Raw genomic sequence first — 22,534 nt, forward strand, 5'->3', positions numbered from 1 at the left:
CCTGATTTCGTTTTTTCCTCTTAAGTAGTTACTCATGGCAGGTTTCTTTTCCATTGCCGCCACCCATGAGATTAATTCAGCCTCTCTGACTTTCCGCTTGACCTTCCTTGTTGCTGTGTTGCCCACCCCACAGGCCGCATACTTGCTGGTAAGCTTCCTAGTTCTTTTCCTCCACTGTGAATCAATGTTTTGCCTGTACAGATACCTGAACACTCTCCCAGCCCAATTACTTTCTTCCATATTCCTCAGCCGTTCTTACTCAATTTTACTGCGAGCTTCCCTCACTTCAAAACTAGTCCAGCCCATATATCCCCCTGCACAGCTTCATTTGAAGTCTTCCCGTGAGCGCCCAATGCGAGGCGACCCACTGACCTTTGGTTCCCGTCGAGTCCTGATTGTACCCCTGATTTAAAGCAAACAACCGCATTTCCAAAAGTAAGTCCTGGAACCATTACACCTTTCCACATACCTCGGAGGACCTCGTACCTATTGTATCCCCGTAGCGCTCTGTGCTTCATTATGGCTGCATTTCTCTTCCCCTTGACTGTTGTGGTTTTTTCCTGTGTTTCCATATATCCATTGCCTTCGTTTATCCCTATACCAAGGTAATTATATTCTGTTACCCGAGGTATTTCTTGGCCCTGTATCTCCACTGTCTGTTCACTGTTTTCATTGATTACCATAACACCTGATTTTCTAACACTAAATTTCAAACCTAAATTGTTGCCTTCCTGTCCACAGATATTAGCCAAACGTTGCAAATCACTTTGCTTGTTAGCGAGCAACACAATGTCGTCCGCGTAAAACAAACCTGGGAGTTGCTGCTCTATTACTGTACCTGCCTGTTTGTATGAGAGATTAAACCCGATATTACTTCCTTCTAGCGTCCTCTCCATCCTCACCATGTACATCATAAACAGCAGCGGGGATAAAGGGCACCCCTGCCTCAGTCCCTTGTTGATATGAACTTTCTCCGCGCTCCTCATCCCTTCCCATTCAACGCAAACGGTATTTTCTAGGTAAATCTCTCTCAAAAGCTGTAGATAATCGTTACCTAAGCCTTCCCCTTCCAGAATATCCCACAAAATGTTGCGGTCTACGTTGTCGTAGGCTCCTGTAATGTCCAAAAAGGCCACATACAACGGTCTGCTTTCTGCTTTTGATATTTCGATACACTGAGTAAGAACAAACAAGTTATCATCCAAACGCCTACCTATTCTAAAGCCATTCTGAAGCTCTACCAAAATGCCATTATTCTCTGCCCATGCTTGAAGCTTTAATTTGATTGCCTGCATTGCTAGCCTGCAGTATATTACCGATGTAATGGTCAACGGTCTATACGAGTCAATTCTGTCTTTCTTCCCCTTACCTTTATAAATTAAATTCATTCTACTTTGTCGCCAACTGTCTGGTATTCGTCTATCTTTTAAAGTTTTTTCCACTGCTTTCACCAGAGCTTCCTTACTTTTTGGTCCCAATTCATTTATCAGCCTAACGGGAACCTCGTCTAGCCCTGTGGCTGTGCGCTTAGGAATTTTCTCTTCCGCTTTATTCCAGTCTAAATTTGTCAGCACCAGCTCCTTTTCCACTTGGGTCTCTTTCATGCTCTTTTTTTCTTCAAATACAAGCTCGTCCTTGCCTTGGAAAGATTCGGCTGTTATTTTTTGGATGTAATTTATTGCCGCTTCTCCTTCCAGTCTGTTTTCATCTTCGTCTAGGATATGTTGTTGTATTGTAGTTGAGTTCCTGCCTAATAATTTTATGTGATTCCAAAATATTCTAGGTGCGGCCTTCTTTTTCTCACGTATTTCTGACAACCAACATTCACTTTCACCTTTTAATTTTGCTTGCACCAGTATTTGAACCAGACTTTTTCTCCCGGTATATTTCCCATTTACTGGTTACTTCATCCTGTGGCAACTGCGCCTTTTTTGCCTGCCTGTGCTCTCGAGATGCTTTCTGTCGTTCGGCGATCGCTTCTCGTATCTCCTTGTTCCACCTGCTTTTCGGTTTCTTTTTTCCTTTCCAGCGAACATGTTGTTTCTCTTTCCGTATTTCTGTCGTTACTACACTTAGAAGCTCACCATATTCCCACTCCTTACTTGGCCACTTGCCAAGTTCTTCCTCAACTCTAGTGACTATATTTGCTATTTGTTCAGCGTTCAAATTTGGACTGGCCATTGTGCTTTCCTTGCTCTCTTTCCCAACTACATATCCCATTTTCAAAATGATGCGTTTATGGTCACTCCCTATGCTGTTAAACCCTTCCTCATCGATGACCATTTCTCTCAACTTATCATGAATTCCTTCTGTCATCAGACAGTATTCAATGGTCGATTGCCGGTTTCCCACTTCCCACGTGATCTGTCCTTCACACTTAGGCCCTGTATTCACGATCACGAGGTTATGTTGCTCGCAAAGGTCTAGCATTGACTTCCCGTTATTGTCGGTATAGCCATCTAAATCCTGTATGTGGGCATTCATGTCACCTAATAGGACAATCTCAGCACCATTCCCGAAACCCTTAACATATCAGCGCTTATGCATTCCACTAACTCTTTATTCTTCTCTGTGCAATTTTTTCCGGTCCACAAATACATTACTCCCAGCCAAGTTTCTTTCCCACTCATTGTACCTGATAACCAAAGATGCTCTTGACATTGTGAATTTACTCTTTTCCATTTGGCTCCCTGATGGATGAGCATTCCAACTCCCCCTCCCTTTCTTTTCGACTTACTTCTGTTGCACCCTTCCCATACATAATTCTCAATAACTGGCGGCTCTTCTGAGTCTCTAAGGTGCGTTTCTGTAACCGCATACACCCCTATTTGTTCTCTATGTAACTGCTCCTCAATCTCTGCCCACTTTTCCTTTCTTCTGCCGCCCTGCATGTTTATGTAGCCTATTGCATGGCGAGCTATTGTTCTTGCTTTCCTCCTTTTTCTGTTATCGACGGCGATGCTCTTCTGATGTTCCCCTAGGGGACCTTCTTTATTACTACCTACTCTGACCTCCTGAGCGCCCGCGGGCCCCCTAAAAAAGCAACAGCGCGACCCCCAAGTCGCCAGCCCACTTCTCGTGCTAGCCTGTAATTGAAGTGGATCCCATCTCGTTTAAAAGCACCACAACTTCTCACTTCCCTGTTTACTTCGACAACCTCGAAGCCTTGAATTCTCTCGGCTCATTTTCCATATTGCCTCATTGGCAGCCATTGCGGTTCTTTGTACGTGACTGTCACGCACAGGCACCTCCGGCACCGTGCACACCACGATCTGCACCTGAGGGTGCAAGAGTGCTCGCGCAAGTCGTCCACCCCCTTCGCTAAGCGCTGGGCTAGTCCTGGCCCTTTCCTGTTTAGGACGTCATTTAGCCCACCTGCTACTACGACAAGGTTGCGCACGTGGGCTGTTTCCGTGAGCTTTTCTTTTGCTCGCTCCATGACATAACTCAGTGTCCGCCCTGGAAATGTCCCTACCGCCACTCTTTTGTCGCCTTTCACCCTCTCCACAATTGCTTTTGAGCACCCAGCCATGTTTGAGTCGCCAGCGATAATCACCCTTTCACTCTCTCCTACCTCTCCCTGCTTCCCTGTGTCCTTTTCCGCGTGATTCGGACGCGACAAAGGGCATTGTCCCCTGGGCTCCTGCTTTTTCCGCGTGGCGGCCTGAAGGTAGGTGCCGCTCTTTCCAGCTTCCTGTGGCTGCAGCGTCGCCTCACTCGGGGCGTGTTGCGCTGCTTCACTATGGGGCTCTTGCATTGCCCAGGAGGCGCTGCGAAAAGGCCGTGTCTGCTGTGCCCGGGGCACAGCAGACGAAAGGTGCCCGAAATGTCTACGTTCACCTATGACGTCACGTCCGCTATAACCCATGATGTCACATCCGCTCATTTCCATGGCGGCCGTCTTACGGAGCCGGTTGCGCTGCGAAACGGTCCGTATTCCCTGCCCACTTAGAGCGTGAGTAATTCATCTTTCCACGCTATATGCGTGTAATAAAGGATTGGGGCTGTGAGCAGTTTGACGCGTTACCATTACGTACCTTGTGCGCATATTTTGCATCCTGGCCGCGTCAAATTGCAGCCGGCATGTGGAATGGGCCGTGGCATCTTATATGGAGCTGCTCATGTGAGTGGTATTGCCTCCGTCAGGATCGTCAGTGCGTGCACAGAACCATTCAGTAGTCTGGTTCAGGGGAGGATGCGCGAAAGAACGAGGACGTAAGAAAACACTGGCATGACGAGCTGTTCCGTCAGATCGCGTTACATCGCGCTTTCTTTTAAGACCATCTCGCTCGAGCGAGAGGATCTTAGAACAGCATTACTACTGCTTTTTTACAGCTTTGCTGCGGCTCATTTAATCATCACCTGCATTCTTTTAATAATACAAATGACATCGCTGCGCGGAAGAGCGTCTCTTGAAGTTTCCAAACAAGAGCCAATGCTGCCGTGCCTGCTGCATACACGCTTGCCTTTCCTAACGCAGTTAAGACGCGGCACTAGCTCTGCTACTGCGTGATACAGGGTCACTGTGATAAGAAAATTAAAAAGAACAAACGAAATTAAGGCAGGAAATGTCAAACGTTGCCAAGCGTGATAAACGGACCTGCCTCGCTAGATGAGTTGAAGAAATCGGCGTCCTGAAGTCAGCTTCGCCGCAGTATACTAGTGTTACGCGCTGAAGCATGTCAGAACTGAAGAGTGACCGCTTTCACCGACATAAATGATATGTGTTCCTTAATGATGTTTGCGTGCACCTGCCGTCTCCTGTTACATTACGCGCGCCGAGGCGCCTAATAAGTGTACTGGCTGGCCTTCAGCGCTATTTCGGACGTGGCTGTGATGCTTTGAACCTTTGGTTTGTCGGCCTCGTAAGCAATTGAGTTAATGTTTACACAGCCATTTGTTTCTGAACTGTTGATTTCTTCCATAATAGCTACGTAATTTCGTAGTCTCCTGTCTAACTGCTTTGGTCATATGCGAGTCAAGGTGTTTTCTTTAGCCGAGCGCAGTTTTCGAAAGCGAAACGACGCTTTTGCATCGATCAGCATATAGTGCCGTCGCCCATTTACAACACAGTCAATCAATGTCATTTTGTATGTCACTGGGAAACCGCCGAACGCAGGGAACTCACTCGCATGCGGGGAACTGCATAACTAGCCACTGGATTAGCGTGCCTCTTGGGAAGCTGCTTTGCATCAAAGGCCAGGTACCCTTGCTATGATTCACCGCAAAACATTTATCTCTAACTGCTTAATCTATTTGTATTGCGGTGAAGCTAACCTTACGGAACCGAATTTAGCAACGCTTTTTAGACTCCTGTATCTCTACCAGCCACTACCAAACGCTTGTCGGTACGTCTCTTGGCAAAGGTCCAGCTAAATCTCCCTGTTGGGAATTGGGGGGACTCACGTATATGAAAACTGCCAAGGAAAGCAGTTGCCCTCATGAAGGCACGCTCCCCTGTCGAAACATTTGCACCAGCCTGTTCGACCACCGTTATCACCGCAACATAGTTGTGTGTTGCGGTGAAGCATGCCAATATTGGGAAAGATTTACGTGAATCTGGAATGTATGGTTTCTGTTGGCGACGAACCTAATGTTCTACTCTCAACAAAGCAGATTTTTGCGGCAGGATGCATGGTGTCTTAAGAACTTTTGTTGGCTAAAGCCATACATGCCAGATTAGCTCTTGTCACAATAATACGCTTTACCGCAATACACAAGACGCCTCGCTGCAGGACACGCCCGCCGTAGTTAGCCAAAACCTTACGTGACCGTTCACTGCAAAACACCTCCTGTATTGCGGTGAATTGTAATAAAGCACATTTGTCAGTTTAGAATGTAAAGACCCTTGCCCTTCGCTTTTGTAATATTATGACTCAGTTTAATGAGAACATGTATTCACTGCTAAAAACATCCACATTGAACTAGAGATATGAACACTGATGGCAGCCTGTGTGATGTTTTATCTCTTTACTTCTTTTGTGTACCTGTCACGCTGCCATTATTAAATTTTCCTGTACTTTGTAAGGTGCTGACGTACATAACATTACATCGCAAGGAGCCACTGTGTAATTAGTGTTCAAGGACCAGTGTGATGGTTTTTCTCAAGAAAGGTTTGGGTTATTTTGTTGTGAAGGTTTTTTTTTTTAGAGAGGTAGCTTTCTGAGAAGAAATCAGATGTCAGGAAATAGACCTCAGTGGCACAGTAATCTTGGCTGTCTTTTGCTGAAACGTGCCCTAGACATAATTGAGTGATTTGCACTTGCAACTAGACAGCAGCCTTAGCTTGGGAGACCAGTGATATGGCATATTTTATCAAACTAGGCGGCACATTGCATTACCAGTCCGAACAGAGACCTGTTTAAATGTTTGTCACCTTTAACACCTAGATTTTCGACCATGAATTCAGAAAAATCTGTAGCACATTTAGAACCTAGATTTTAAATGCTGTATAAGTTGGCTTCTTGTTCACTGCAGCTGTGCTCGGCTTCTGTCCAAACGGGAGAGCACTTCTGCACAGCTTATTAGGGAACATCCTTATTTACATACCTTCTTTTTATTTATCTTGCCTACAATAACAATCAAATGTTTATAGCACATGAATGTGCTATGCATGAATCTTAACTTACAATGCCATGTTCAACAGCACAGTGCATGTAGCTTGTGTTGGTTCATTCAAGCTAAGCATTGCTATAGCCTTTAACTGTAGGTATCATGGTATGAGAGCAGAGAAATGGATATGCAAAGACAGTTGGGTACATTGAGACAACATCTTTGTTGTGTGTGAAAAGGTGACAGATACACAATATGGGGAGAACGCATGCACTTTCATATTTTCTTGCGCACAAAGAAAGCCGGAGGAATAAGGTTTCTTCACTGTGCCATAGAAACTATATGTTTGCTCTCAAAGGTAATTCTGATTCATTGGATATGTTCCTGTGCTGTGTTTATTTTCTTGAGTGTGCTTTAGTTTTTGCACGTTAATGTTTCAAACTCGTTTTTGTTTTCACAGACTGAACATCCCACGTCTTGGTTTGACTTCCTGGTACGGGATACTTGCACTTAGCATGGAGTGATGAAGCAGAGCAGTGTACTTTTATTAAATGTGCAGATTTTAGCAGTATAACAGCCGTTCATTAAAAAAACATGTGTGCTGAAAATAAAGTGTTCTTACCCACATCCCTCGTTGTCTATTTATTTATTTATTAATACTGTCAACCCTCATAGAGGGTCATAACAGAGAGGACAATCCAATTACATAAATCAAATATGGACAATGTCAATGTACGTAAAGTTGCTTAACACTTGTCAATTCACAGTGAATAAGATGTTCACTTGAATGCTGTTCAGCACACTTCTGACATTTATCAAAATACGTACAATGAATATCAAGTTGCACATATCACTTGGCACTTCAAAACTAAATCGAAAACTCCCATAAATATGCCTCAGCAGCATTTTCAAAGTCTGTGACATCTTTTAGGCTAACAATAGCGTTTGGCAATTGGTTCCACATTTCTATCGCATCCAGGAAAAAATGAGTATCGATATGTATCACTATTGATACGGTCGGCTTTATGACATAGTCGTGGTTAGTTCGCGGGTATCTTTTGCCTAGAGCATGTAGATATTTGAGCTTATCAATCTAAAGTTGATCCTGCATTATTTGATAAAGCACCTTCAGCCTATATTTTTTTCCTACGTACCTCAAGAAGATAGAAGTTGTAACGCTGTAACATAAGCGTGACCGATTCCTTCCTTCGGTATGTCGAACAAATGAAACGTGCCGCCAGACTCTGTATCCTTTCCAACTTCCTCTTAAGCGTCACTTGATGGGGACTCCAAACAACGGCTGAATATTCTAGTATCGTCCTAATGAAGGCGGTGTACGCAATAAGTTTTACATTACGCGATGCACGTTCCAGTTTTTTTTTCTCAGAAAATATGACTTTTGATAGGCAGTCATGCAGACGTTATCTATATGTTGGTTCCATGTCAATTTTGCTCGTATTCCTGTATTCTCATCAGCAAAACCACTTATATGGGGAACTGATCATGATAAGTGCTCATGAGCATTTTAAAGAACAGCCTTAAACCCTACTCATGCACTCGTAAAATGTATAGATGCAGTGAAATTGAAACAGAAGGCAAAATAGCAAACATGATGCAGTATTTGTCAGACAATTATGTCAGAAATTTTTGCATAGAACAATTTACTTAGAGCATACTAGCACTACAAAGTACCCATATTTCTTGTTAGGCATACATTACCACAAGCTTTTAAATGTGGTCACAAGAGAGATGCTGGCTTTAATGAGGAACTATAGAGGTTAAAGGCAGCCATGAAAATGTATTAAGAAATAATGCAATGCATAGCATTTACTCAGTTCAGAGAGCTTCCAAAGTTGCCATAAGGCCTTGATAGCTGTGGATGAGGGAACAGTTGTAGTCCAATTGGAGTATGAGGAATGAACATTAAGATCGAAACAAGTAACAACTTGTATTGCAATTAAAAAATATTGCTATACCTTTAAAAAGACAGTGAAATGAAATTTGTGTGACAATTTCCTTTTCCTTCTACTTCATTTAGGTTCAACATACTTATTTTAGTAACACAAAAAAGCAGAGGCGTGAAGCACATAAGAAAGATGCTAGTCTGTTTTTATATTCTGCCTTCTCTAAATTCAAAGTTCAGTAAAGTTAACTTAGAAAGCTACAGTGAAGCCATTGCGTCTGCCTGTATGGTGCATAACAGCAGCAATCGCCAGCCTAACTGCTTGGGTTTACAGTGCCTTATCTGTATTGTATACCTTTCAAGTGCTGAGCTACTGGAAGATTGATTAAGGTGGCCAACATGCTGAACCAGTAGTTTACTGAGTAAAATACATGGAGAAGGGTGGAAAGATAGGACAGAGCACAGGGGATGTATTCCGTGTCCACCTAGTGGAAATGTCCATTTCATCCGCTGCTGAAGTTCTGATTGGCTGGGCTGGGGTAAGCATGAGAAGGAGACATGCTCCCCCAGCTAATTCAGCAGAAGAGGATATGGACATGTCCACAAGATGAATACTTACAAAGCTATTTAATAGAGTACTTCTGTAACCAACATGCCTGCTATGCCATCCTTGCTTTCAATGTCTGTCTTAGTAAAAGTGTGAAAGAACCAGGTTTGTGCATGAAAAGTCTTCCTGAGGGTGTGTGCCTTGAAGCCCATAGTGGTAATCACAGGAAACGGGGGTGGATCCAGAGTAGCACCAAAGGGCAAGCCTTCATCGAAACAAATATGGAGGGAAGTGACTGCATGCTCAAGCTTGTCAGCTCACAAGTTTGCCAAGACCAAGTGATGTCAGAAGTTGATGAAGCCTACATGGTTAATGTATAACCGCTTAGGCCAAAATTATTTAGATACTTTTTATGAGAACTACGTATTTACTGGAAATCTCAAAATAATTATGTTAGTGCAGAATACCTTCCACTAGATGTGACTTCCTTGAAAGAATGAAAATGTTTGAGTTGTACTTGTGTGGTGCATGAAGTTACTTAAAAAAAAAAAAAACTCAGCAATGGAAACAAAATGCAAAGAGTAGTATTTGAAATAAATTGCCACCTCTTTAGGGCTAGATGAATTCAAATAATAATAACAATAAGCAAATGATGATCGGGCATACAAGATAGATGCTTCGGCTCCCACTTGAAAGCCTTGTTCGCAAAGATTGCGAACAAAGCTCCAGTTGAACCAGTTCTTATTTTTCATTTTTATGGTTAGCACCTAATTTTAAACTACTTACCGTGCCTCTTTTGACCAAACCAGACAGGCTGCCGTCAAACTCTTCACTACTTCAATGCAAATAACTGGAGGTTGGCAAATACATTTTTCTAATAGGAATAGTAGGTAACGAATAGTCAAACACTGATGCATACAGTTACAGCAGGCATATTTATCTTGGAATTAAGCACCATGCTTATATTGTCTAGTAAAAAAAGGACAGCTATCAAGGAAGATTAGGATTATTTTTAAGCAAAAGCAATTATACCTCATATACTTGAAGCAGACGTAGTGCTTCTCAAGAATCACGTCCAAACTGCACACACTAAAACATTAAGCTGGGATACTCAAAAAGACAAGTACATGTTTTGCTCGCCAAGTGACTTTTAATGTGCTCAATTATGTAAAGTGTGCTATTATATGATTAATGTAATTTGCTAATGTAAAGAAAGAACAAGCCAAGATCTCTTGCTTCATATATATGCGCTGAATCAAGAAAGTAATTAAGGAAGAAGAACACCAGAAATAAACACAAATATTTGTGTGCTTTCTGGCATAAAATAATTCTCATGTAAGCCACATAACATGCTTTCCAAAGCATCCCCTACCTTAACTTACAGCTGCATTACATGAAGGCACTTTCTAAGAACCCACATGCTTCATGATCATTCATTGTGTTAGTGACTCCTACTGAAGTAGACTGAGAACATATCTGGGCATTACATTCAATAGCTGATGTAAAGTGAAAAGACGGCTGCTTGTAGGTATGAATGAACCAAGTGAATAAGAAATATAAGTTCTCAAACTTCTAGTAGTAAGTGTGGCAGCACTTAAGAAGAACATATTGCAACTAAAAATTGCAACACATGATGAAATAACTGAAATAGCTAGGGAGAGTTTAATAGACCAATAAACAGGAAACTGCTAATTCCCAACATTTCTGAATACTTTTCTTCACATGTACTCACCTCATAAGTATGACTTCCCTTAATGCTCGAACCTCTGCCTCAATTTCATAATTCCCCATTCTCGCTGCTTCGCTCATGCTGATTGACATCTAGCACAAAGGTTGGCAAAAGTAGCTCAGCATGTGCATGTGTTGTGAGGCAAGCTGCCCACATCTGGTAGCCGCATGCCAATTTCTCAGAGTAGATGAAAGGGAAGCCTTGAGGGTAAACCATAGAGAAGACGGATACCTTGGTTCAATGATAACTGAAAACACCAACATGGAAAATTTGGACAGCCCACAGAATCAGCAGAATTGACATAGTTTGGAAAAACTGAAAAGATGCATTATGATATTTATGTTACACAGGTTCCAGTCAAGTTGAAGATTTTCACTGTCTAATAAACTTACAAGACAATACATGACCAGCAATAATGTATGGAACCTAAACAATTTTAATAAAGTCATCTGATCCCGAAGAAGCACTAAACAAATTCTGCACTTTATTTTTATTGGCCGTTTCGACTAACACACGCACGGTAAATTTGGGAAAAAGTATAAATATCCGCGCAACCCATGGATGATGGAGGGTCTTCTAGAAAGTTTAAGAAAGAAGGAAAACATGTACAAGAAAACTAAATGTCAGCTCTTTAATACTAGACTAGCTAGACGCTATAGTAGATACTGTAAATTACTGAATGTTTTACTTAAACATGTGAAAAAAAAGTACTACAAAAATAAATTTGATCAGAATAAGGATAACCCCAAAAAGCAATGGCAGTTATTGAACTCTTTTCTTAACAAATCGTCTGTTGATGCCTCTATAACCAAAATAAATTACAATGGCCTCACTCTTTCTGAGCCCAACGAAATTGCTAATGCTTTTTTGGACTACTTTTCTTCTGTTTACACTAATAACAACACACATGCGCAGTTGCATAATAGTTTGAGCCGTACGACACAATCGTTCTTCTTGTTACCAGCTACACCAAATGAAGTGTGCTCCACGAGTGCTAACCTTAAAAATACAGGGCCTGGCTTAGACAATATTTGTGTCAGGCATTTAAAACTGGTTGCGCATTTAGTTTGCGACACACTCTGTAATATCATCAACCTTATGTTCAAAGAAGGTGCATTCCCTTCATTTTTAAAAAATGCCAAGATTATTCCTGTTTTTAAATAAGGCGACAAACACGTACACAGTTAATAATTACCGACCAATTGCAATTCTTTCCTGCCTTAGTAAACTCATTGAGAAATTATTTGTTAAACGTCTTAATAACTACTTAACAAAGTTTAAATTGCTAAAGAACAATGAATTTCGTTTCCGCCCAGGAAGTTCCACGAATCTAGCTGTCCTATCTCTAACTGACTACATAAAAAAAATGTATTGATTTGGGAAACTTAGTTGGTTCTGTATTTTTAGACTTCAGTAAAGCTTATGACACGGTTAACCATCAAGTCCTGTTTAATAAACTTGACTCTTATGGTATAACCGGTCCTGCGCTAACATTCTTAAAAAATTATTTACTTGACCGGCCATACACAGTACATGCAGCAAATACTTTCTCAGTAACAAAATGTATTAACCAAGGTGTACCACAGGGATCAGTTCTGGGCCCTTTGCTTTTCCTTTTATATATTAATGATCTTCCGGATTCTCTTAACTCCACCAACTACGTTCATTGCATTTTATATGCAGATGACACAACCATATCTTCATCTGACAAATCTGTTACTACTCTTACTTCTAAGTTAAATATTGCATTAAGTAACAATGTAAAATGGTGTAGCAACAATTACTTAGTTCTTAATCCTTTAAAAACTAAATTTATGTTATTCAAAAGTGCTCAAAGGGCCTTAACTTCTATTCCTGAAGTAAAGCTTGGAATTAATTCAATTCCCATTAGCACCGATGTCACTTTTCTTGGCATACATCTTGACCCTAACCTTACATTTCGCTCTCACTTCCAACATCTCAAGCACAAGACTGCGTTTGGTATACGTGCATTAATCAAAGCTCGCCCTTTTTTATCTCGTGAGGCTCTGCTAGCGTTGTATTATGCATTCATTCATAGTCACATTAATTACGGCATTGTTTCATGGGGCAACACATACGCTTGTCACTTATCATCAATTCAACATATCCAAAATCAGTCGATACACATTATCACTTCTAGCTCCATGCAATCCAATGCCTCTTTGTTACTTCGCGCGTATAATATCTTGCCTATTAATAATTTGTTCCAGTTTAACATACTCGTCTTACTCCACAAGTTGCTTCATAATAACCTTACGTTTCCGTTCATTGCAACTGACCTTTTGCAGAATAAAAATATGACCAGATTTGCGGCTAACAACAATTTCTTGTTACCCATGGTTCATACCAATTATGGCAAAAAAACATCTTCCTTCGCTGCAATTTCTCTTTGGAATGAATTACCATCAACAATAAAATACTGTACTTCTCTTGCAATTTTTAAAAATTTTTAAGCATCATTTCCTGCGTTAACTGTGATGTGGCGGTGTACCTTTGACTTTTATCTCACATGTCATTTCTTGTATTTCACCCATGCTTTTTTCCGACTTTCTTTTATAACGTGCTTTTTCGTGTTTGATTGTAAATGACATGTCTAGTGATGTATTTGATCTGTAGATGTTGTTTATAATACGCTAACTTGCTGACTATTGATATCACCATCAATCTTGTTATTATTAACCGAGGGTCCCATTACAGTTCTCTCACTTTGGGACCCTCGTCTGTATATTTGTCATGTAATTACTTCTTTTTTTTTGGAACCAATAAATCTGAATCTGAAATATGAGAAGTCAGGATGGAGAAGTGACTAAATTGAGGATGCTAAAATGGATGAGCTGGAGGCAGATTGTGAAGACAGGTCTTAAAAAATTAACATTCAACACACACTTAAGTTGGCAAAGATTGGACTCAATGTTCAAGAAGAAATTGACTAATATAATTGATTGGTATACATACATGAGAGAGCAGCAACAATACAGCAGAGATAACTGTCATTCAAGAGGGAAGGACGTCAGTCTAAAAATTAACATTTGATCAGAAGAATGGTTATGCATGGGCTAAGGCTCATGTACAATTCTGTATGGTACGCATGATGTCAGAGCTGCATCGCATAAGGAACTGTGGCCTTACATGCCTCGATTATGAAATGATGTGGGCCAAGAGTGGAACAAGGATAGCACCAAGAGGGGGCCTCCTCCAAAAGTAGAACGGTAGGGAAACAGGGCGAGAGAGATTTTCTACTCAACAGATACAGAGTTATATGAGTCATAGTCATAGAAACCATGACCCAAGGAGCTGAACAACAAGGTATATAAATTCAAATCTCTATACAGTTAAGCCTCAGTATAACGAAATTCTCGATATAACGAAGTATTTAACTTTTCATAACCTCTTCTCCATAGAACACCATGCCTTTAGAGCCTCAATATAAAGAAGTGTGTTTGTGTGCAATTTCAATATAACGAAATTTTGCTTCTGCCGCAGAGGAGTGCCAAGACAATCAATGGTAACTTCCGCGGACGCAGATAGTCAAATGATTGAATTACAAGCGGCTGCTTGCAAACGCACCTCTCAAACGGCGTGCAGCGCGACAAGAACAGCTTGGAGCCGCATCATGTTCCGTATAAATTAAGTCCAAGTGCGATCAGATCCTATCGCGCCCCGCGCACTTGTGCTTTAGGTGCGAGTGAAAGTGTGCGAGGGTGAGACAAGAAAGATGGTGGCTTCATAAGTGCGCCCTTCCCACGCGAGCAATGGCAAAGTGGGGAAGGAAAGCGAGCTGGCGGTAACGCGATCAAGCGCGCGCGAGGGGGCGGAGTGGGGGGGGGGGGGTAAGTTGACGCGCGTCTCGGCCATGACTGCGCGTGGCTGTAAGCGCGGCTGAGCGCATATGCAGCCGCGCACCCTGCTCTAGAGGTAATCTGCTGCATGTGGAAAGAGCGGGGATGCCAAGACGGCGTGGCATCATGTAAGCTGTTTTCCAGTACGTTTAGTATTGAAGGTTGCGCAATCTCGAGTTTTGATGACCCGTTGGAACGAGAAGCAGACGAAGCATTCGCTCCCAGCTGCCGGCGCTTTTCATGATAGCGTCGTCGCAGTGCGACCGGGCGACGCTTTGGGGGCGGAGTGCACGCGAAAGCATATGGCGTCACTTAATTCGTACCGCTGATGTGAAGATATCAACGTGGCATGAAACCGTATCATTCATCGCCGCTGACTCCTATATTTCTCAAAATAAATTGTTTTCTCATTCAAACGCTTTTTTTTATTGCCCAATAGTTCAGAAAATTGCATGGCCCCTTTCTGTGCAATAAAAATCGATCGGCGACTGTACTCATTTGCATAACAGATCGAATTTCAATGCAACGAAATTTCTATATAACGAAGCGAATTGCCGATTTTACCTACTTTGTTATATCAAAGTTTAAGTGTATAACGAAATTTCCTGTTCTCTACACGGGGGCGGCAATGTGGGCTTGTTCGTTGATCATCATGGAACAGCATGTAGTGTAGTGCAGCAAAAACAAGAACACAAGAAGAAGTGAAACACAGACACAAGCGCCTAATTATGTCTGTGTTTTGCTTTTTCTTGTGTCCTTGTTTTCGTTGCATTACACTACATGACATTCAATACTTTCACTGTCACATTCATGAGCACTGAAAACCTAGAATCAACTAATATCTTGCCTGATTTGCCATAATTAAAAAAAAATGTGGGTATAGTAGGTCTAATTGAGTTCTGGTGATTTTAGTATCACTGACATATAGCTTTTAAGAATGTTTAATCGTTTCTTCTGTTAAGGCAGAGTACATGCTCAACTGCTACAATAAGTGTGAATGTAGGCAAAAACGACATTTCTGGCTCTTGCATCAATTTTATGGCATGTTGCGTGACCTAATCAAGTGGTTTGAATTTGACGAAGTTCTCGATTTAACAAAATAAAACCTCACATCCCAATAAAATTTATTAACTAGACTTATTGTACTTTATAACCAAAGTACTGTATAACTATAAGCAGCTACAGCCGCCAAGAGTGGCGAGCAGAATTGAAATGAAATTGCTTTAGTCGAAACACGCCGGGCGCTGCTGTTAAAGTACGCGCCACATGCATTGGGCAACTGCGGGAACTGTGGTACCACATGCAGTTATTCAAAGCAGCACATTAAAGTGCCGCGGACTCAAATTGGTTGGTAAATGCATTCGGAACCAGTCTTTCTATTACTCAATTGATACATCAGCCACACACTCGCATAGCACGGCCACGTGGCAAACGCAGCCATGCGGACGCTTCACTATGCACGGATTGGCTGGTTGCAATATTGGGGCACTCTATGGGTGCATGTTTAAAGCACAGCGTTTTTTGCCTATCGCATGATCGTTGCGGGTGCTCCATGGCTGAGTGTATTGCATGGTACAGAATTGGCCCCAGTACCAAAAGTACACAGGTAGGGTGGTCCGTGTAGACGAAGCGTGAACGCGAGCTCAACATAACCACGTCGTCATTATTCTATAGCGATTATTTATGCGAAAGCGTCAAATGGCCCATTGAGCAAAAAAGCCGGCGTCTGTCGTCTCAGCGAAACGGCACCTAAAATCCCATTGGCTGCGACCACGTCACAAGCGCACCTCGACGAAACAGAGTGGGTGAAAGGGTACACCTGCTGTCGCTATAGTGCACCAGGTGTTGCGTGAGGGGAGAGGGCGTCGCCGCGACGCCACGTCATCCTTGCTCTCGCAAGCCGCCACCCGGTCCGTATCTCCCCTCTCCACTGGGCTTAACTGCTGCGCGTGCCTGCCGGCCTTGGTGGCCACTGCTGTTTCCTGGTCTCTGGTCATGCAGCACGTCGGTGGCATGTGGTGTTGGCACCGCAGGCTGCTGCTGCTTGCTAGCTTGGGCCCAATGTAGCTCTAGGGTGCATCACTTGCAGCGTAAAACTCGAAGGACTGCTCAGCCGCATTCAATTGGGCATTAATGCTTTCGCAATCACAACTCAGATAAGACATGCTTAGCTGTCCTCATATGTTTTTCTTTAGTTGCCAAGTGGATGCAGCATTGTTCACCATTCACAGTCTTCAATCTGTCGTCATCATTGCATTGTCATTTCAAATTAGTTGTAATATCACGCCGTCGGATGCTGCCGCCTTCACGCTGTGTAGTAAATACGCAGTCATTGCCATGCATGCACTCATCATCCCAAAGTCGTTATGCCTCAATCGTGATGACTCTAGAATTGTCATCCCATCTTTGATCATGCCATCGTTGTCACCGCATCAGCATCATACTGTTGTCGGCATTCGACAGATGCATTACACAAATTAGCATTACCTTTTCAGCTTCTAGAACAGAATGCACGTGGTGATCTACCGCAGTAATATCATGAGAGACACTTGGGCGGAACAATTGCTGGCCTCAATTGCCAAGCCTCCCTGTGACATCATTTATTTCAATCTCCATAATAATCTTAAATTGTGTCACAAAACTTCTACAACAAATGTCAACATGGTTTCCATAAGACCTTGTCTCTCATGAAAAACACAACTATATTGTCATGTTCACTAACTTGATCTCCTCCATTGAACTTAGTTCTTGCGTTGAATGGATGCTTCTAGCATTTTAAATTCTGCTACTTTGTGCCACTGCCTCCTTCTCCTGAATAAGCTAACTTAATATTGATCCACATGCAATTACTAAAATTCACTGAGTGCTTTCTTCATGACTAAACACAATTTGTATGTTAACAACTCCAATTCATAAATCTGTCTTTTGTCACTTCTGGCATGCCACAATGCTGAGTGTTTAGGCCCTTGATTTTTCTCATTTTAGATCTCGCAATGGACTTAACGTAGAAAACTAAACTTTCTGTTGATGACTGTGTCTTTTGTCGTGAAACAACCGAACTCTGGCAGGTCCGTTTCTGTTCAAACAGACTAAACAAATGGCCCAATCAGTAAAAAAGGCAGCGTCAGTCGTCTCAGCGAAATGGAACCTCAAATCCCATTGGTTGTGACCTCTACGGAGCAGAGCGGGTGAAAGGGTACATCTGTCGTCGCTCTAGCGCGTCAGGTGTTGTGTGAGGGGAGAGGGCACCGCCGCAATGCCACGTCATCCTTACTCTCGCAAGCCGGCGCCCAGTCCATATCACCCCCCCCACCACTGGGCTTAGCTGCTGCACAAGTCCAGTGGGGCAATGTCTACACTAATGTCTCTCCGGGGTGCCATCACTAGTTAAAAACCTAACATATGTACCCTAGCAAAAAAAACTGATAGAAATTTCTATAGTCTCTTAGGAATATGTATAGGTTGTACGGGTCCTTCTAAGAGTGATATACATTCCTACCTGACCCATAGAACTCTTTACCAGACTGGCAGGCAGCAGATAGATCTCACTGTGCTGCCTACAAGACCAAATAGCATGATGTACGTATCAGTCTTTTAAACCCAGATAGAGATCATCATATGACATACAGAAATCTGATTGAGGCACTGATAAAGCATGTTAGAAATAGCACACATGCCGGTGCCCACATGCCTGAAGAGACGTTTTTAAAATGAACTGAATATACAACCCTGAATGCATTGCCTGCCACGTGAACAGATTAACAAACACAGTTGGGATATTGGAGTATCAAATAAAAATGAAGTGTGTAAACTGTGCAATTATCAAAACTTTTTACAGCTTGTATGCAGATATATTATTCTAAACATGTTTCAACATAAATTAAAGCACACGTTTTCAAAGCACAGCAGCGTTACTTAGCCTGTGAAACTACATTGGGGAAGTTGCATGAGAAAAGTATCAGTCCATCTTTGCAGCAGGTGTGCTCCAGCTCTTTTAATACAAAATTACATTTACAAATTTTGCGAGACGGATGTGCAACATTTAATGCATATCCAAAACAGGATTACTGTCATCATCATCATCATCATTATATTTATGTCCACTGCAGGACGAAAGCCTCTCCCTGCAATCTCTAGTTACCCCTGTCCTGCGCCAACCGATTCCAACTAGCACCCGCAAATTTCCTAATTTTGGCGCACCACCTAGTCTTCTGGCATCCTCTACTGCACTTCCCTTCTCTTGGTACCCATTCTGTCACCCTAATGGTCTAACGGTTATCTAATCTGCGCATTACATGACCTGCCCAGCGCCATTTCTTTCTCTTAATGTCTATTAGAATATCATCTACACCCGCTTGCTCTCTTGTCCAAACTGCTCTCTTTCTGTCTCTTAAAGTTGTACTTGGCATTCTTCGTTCCATCCCTCTTTGCACGGCCCTTAACTTGTTCTCAAGCTTCTTTGTCAGTCTCCAAGTCTCTGCGCCATATGTCAGCACCCATAAAATGCACTGATTGTATACTTTCCTTTTCAATGATAATGGTAAGCTCCCAGTCAGGAGCTCACAATGCCGGCCGTATGCGATCCAGCCCATTTTTATTCTTCTGTGAATTTCCTTCTCATGGTCAGGGTTTCCTGTGATTAGTTGACCTGGGTAGACATACACCTTCACAGACTCTAGATGCTGACTAGCGATCTTGAACTCTTGTTCAATGTGCCCGGTTATTTATCATTATCTTTGTCTTCTGCATATTAATCTTCAGCCCCACTCTTACACTCTCCCTGTTAAGGTCCTCAATCATTTGTTCTAACTCGTCCGCAGTGTTCCTGAATAGAACAATGTCATTGGCAAACCGAATGTTGCCGAGGTGTTCGCCGTCGATCCCTACTCCTAAACCTTCCCAGTTTAATAGCTTGAATACTTCTTCCAAGCACTCAGTGAATAGCACTGCAGAGATTGTGTCTACTTCTCTGATTCCTTTCTTCATAGGTATCTTCCTACTGTTGTAATAAAGTTTATTTACAAAAGCAAAACAAAGCACTTTCAAGACTGTGGATACTAACTGTAGCTCTAACATGTCCGGCTGAGTTTGTGAATGCCATAAATTAGATACTACCAACGTGATTTCATTAAAGCTACTTTCTGGGCTAGTTTGTGCATACTTGATTTGAAAACTAGAACAATGCTAATGCATCCATCCACAAAGGAACAAGGACAAGACACAAGCAACATGACTACAAACATGACTAGGGTTTATTTTACCCTCCATTATCTAAAGAATAAGCAAGCAACTTTAGCCACATTTAAACAAACACATAACAGGAAGAACACAGACTGAAGTACCAACTTCACCATGCCCATTTGTGCTCACAGATGCTGTATAGAACACCAGGTCTAATTGGCATATGCTTTTATAATATTACAACTTCATATGAAGCTATTTTCTCTAGACTATGCATTTTTGCATTCACCCCAAAAGTGTTGTGATATGTCACAGAACACAAGTGAGCTTGTGCAAAAAGAACAAACTGGCATGGCACACTGACAGGAAGCAAGGAAACAGGACAAGCATTGCTACTGGTACAAGATCTACAGGAATATATCAGAACATGACAATACAGCAATATTATTTAAGCAAAAGTGAGTACAGATCTGAGAACTTATTCAAGTAAGAACATGGATTTACCATTTTTAAAACCACATAATCATGAACAAAAACAGCTAAACATCAGTGCACATATTGCAAAATCAGAAGACACAATTCTTCACTGGGTGCTAGTTCAACCACCGCACGTTGAAATGTGTAAAAGTAGTTTAACCTGTGTAGCCTTCAGCATGCGAAAGCAAAGAAGACTATCAGAACAGGCTTCATATATAGTGTTTGGAGTCTTTGATTCAAACCATAATACACTGTTAAAATAAAATTTCAGAGTTTGCTTGTTTGATTCAGAAAAAAGATAGTGTCTGAGTCATGCTGCCACAGTTAACGGATAAACTTGCACCAGCTACATTGAGTCAAAGGAGTAAATAAAGTGAGGCAGAAGGATGCATGGTGTGAAAATGATGCTGTTGTATCAAGTAGCATAACTGCTCACTTAACATTCAGCTGCTTTCCATGCCTCTGCATACAGACTGAGAAACTTTACCTCTTCACCATCTGCTAATGAAGCAGTGTTTGTTCACTGTGATCACCCACTCAAGGCAGTCACGTGGTTAAGTAAGGCCCTTCGCTACATGTAAGGACACCGACCCGAAACTGTGCATAAGTCCTGTAAAATATAGTCATTTTTTGGCTACTGCAGCTGTTCATCAGCAGCTGCATCACTACTGCCAACATGCAGACCATGCAATTCCCCAAGCACTTAATCAACAAGAGTACAATAATGAAGAGTGGCAAATTGGGCTAGCTGGTTCATTAGGAAAACAAGAAGCTATCGCAAGAAAAAATAAACACTCTAGAATTTTGACGGCTCTGGCTTGGTTAATATATTCAAACATCAAAAAGCTGATTATTACAGAACGCCATAAAGTGTGGTGCACTGTTACCAACTGTTGTTTTTTAAAGCTATAACCTGTTATTACCAGACATTCATGTACCATGGCTGAAGACATACTGTTCATCGTTGCCATGTCTTGAGCATGGGAATTAGTCTCTTTCATAAAGGTTTCGTATTGTCCATTAAAAAATATTGTAGTCTATTTCTATAAACACATAAAGGTGCATAACTTCGCTGGGTGTTACGTAAACTAGTGGCTCCTCTCTCCTGACGCAGACTGAAAGGTGCTTTGCATGGGGAATTTCAACAGGAAATAGTTTCTTGCATTTCAGAATTATACAAGAATTCGCTCCAGTAAGAATTCTACAAATGAGAGAAAACGCACCTGAGAAGCTAACAAATGCACTGTTTTTAGTCTTTATAGTTCAAGTGTACTGGAGAGAGTGGAATGTTTGTTGGTTGATGACCATTCAGTAATATTCAGTGACACTTGTTGACTCACCGCCACGGTTGTGGACTACAGCCTGTTTTTCACTTTCATCCAAGTTCAGGCACAGCTTTCCAGTGCCTAACAAAACTGTCTGCTGATCAGCTCCCCTCTCCTGTGCACCAAAAAAACTCACTGCTTCTGGTGAAAGATTTAAACTAGCTTTAGCTGCCTGTAACTTTCGAGCAACTACATAACATTCCAATATTTGTAAAGGAACATCATTAGCTCCGCTGACCAATTTCACAAGAAGTTCATTTCCGCCTTCAAATACAAATGAAGAATGCGACCAATGAGGTCCTAGTTTAGCTGCACTTTTAGGAAGATGCAGGATTTGGTGTACATTGTATGTCATTGCACCCAATCCAAACAAAGACTGTGCTCTCACAACAAACTCCGAGAGAAGATCAGATGATCTCATTATGGTCATCTGAAGTGACGGTGTCTAGTAGAAGTATATAGACACCTTCCACAAGCAAACTGGAATGTCTGACATACTTATCTGGCAAAAAGCCATGAAGGCATGGTAATGAATAATGAAGAACCCACCACTTCCATTCACTAGCTTTTGAGATTGTGAAGTCTAATAATCTTTGTGGTGTATGTGTGAACCAATTCGGTGGCTTGATTGCCGATAACCTCCTTTTTAAAGAGGCAAACTTTGTTGTGAACCAATCTAAACATCTTTTCTCTTTTAAATGTGATCACATTTTTATTCTTTTTAAGCTGTTGTATGGTGTATATTTGTTCCAACAATCTTTCCTTTCTGAATCCTGGGCTTCATATCTGATTTATATGTATTGTCTTTTGTGATAATATAAATGCATTATTTCTGACGCATTTTTTGGGCAAATGAGGAAGCTTGCTTCTCCTTGAAGCACATTACACCTACACAACACACATAGATACTGAAAGACTATAAATCTGGCAAACTAATATCAATACACTATTACACTAATA

General features: G+C 41.8%; 1 long non-coding RNA gene across 2 annotated transcripts; it reads left to right on the forward strand.

Moving 5' to 3' along the window:
- The first annotated feature begins 3,885 nt into the window (after positions 1 to 3,885).
- Positions 3,886 to 7,179, forward strand: LOC140218485 (uncharacterized). Of its 2 annotated transcripts, none has more exons than XR_011894758.1 (2): positions 3,886 to 3,955; positions 7,013 to 7,179. It is a non-coding gene; the product is annotated as an uncharacterized lncRNA (long non-coding RNA). The 2 variants fall into 2 exon arrangements; XR_011894760.1 differs by lacking the exon at positions 3,886 to 3,955 and adding an exon at positions 3,963 to 4,123.
- The last annotated feature ends 15,355 nt before the right edge of the window (positions 7,180 to 22,534 follow it).

Source organism: Dermacentor andersoni, chromosome 1, assembly GCF_023375885.2.
Source record: "Dermacentor andersoni chromosome 1, qqDerAnde1_hic_scaffold, whole genome shotgun sequence".
NCBI lineage: Eukaryota > Metazoa > Arthropoda > Arachnida > Ixodida > Ixodidae > Dermacentor > Dermacentor andersoni.